We start from the raw sequence: 736 nt of genomic DNA, 5'->3' as shown, positions 1-736 counted from the left end.
CTCTGAGTTTGGGGGCAGTGGGATTCATTAATGTGCAAGCTTTTATTTGTTTATCAGACAGCAGGAAGTTACATTGGTTAAGCATTTTCTTCAATTTTTTCTGATATTTAGTGGTTGGATCATGGTTCAGTTCAGTAATGTTATTTTCTGCAAAAAAATTAAGAGTTTTAGTAATGTAATCATTTTTATAAAGGATGACTGTGGAATTTCCTTTATCTGATTTCACAACAAGAGCATCATGTTCATTGAGTTTGTGTTTCAGTTGTTTCAGCACTTTGTTTTCTTCAAAAGTTGGGTTGGAGTGTTGTTTTGCTTTCTTTTCTTCTTTCTGGATAATTTCATTAACTTTATGTGCTAAGACAATCTGTTCATTGTGGTTCAGGTTGGCCATGTCTGCAGCTTTCTTTGTATCAACAATGAGGTTTTTTAAATTATGATGATTAAATTTTGGTTTAATATTGTGTTTAAGACCTTTGTTCAGTAAAGCTTGTTCTGTGTTTGTGAAGCTAATGTTGGTTTCGTTGATAACTCTTTCATAGAAAGTCTGTGTTTTAGAAGTTACATTATTATGGGCACTGTCATATTTTTCTTTAAGGGATTCAAGTTTTTTTGCATGTTTATCAGTTATAGTAGTTCTAACTTTTGTACACAGGGTTGTAACATATTCATCTACATAATACATTTCTAATGGATGGAGTATGCTAGTTAACTCTAATTGTAGGTGGTAAAGAGCTCT

This window comes from Schistocerca gregaria, unplaced genomic scaffold, assembly GCF_023897955.1.
Source record: "Schistocerca gregaria isolate iqSchGreg1 unplaced genomic scaffold, iqSchGreg1.2 ptg000205l, whole genome shotgun sequence".
NCBI lineage: Eukaryota > Metazoa > Arthropoda > Insecta > Orthoptera > Acrididae > Schistocerca > Schistocerca gregaria.
The sequence above is the reverse complement of the archived record's forward strand: the minus strand, read 5'-3'. Positions refer to the sequence as shown.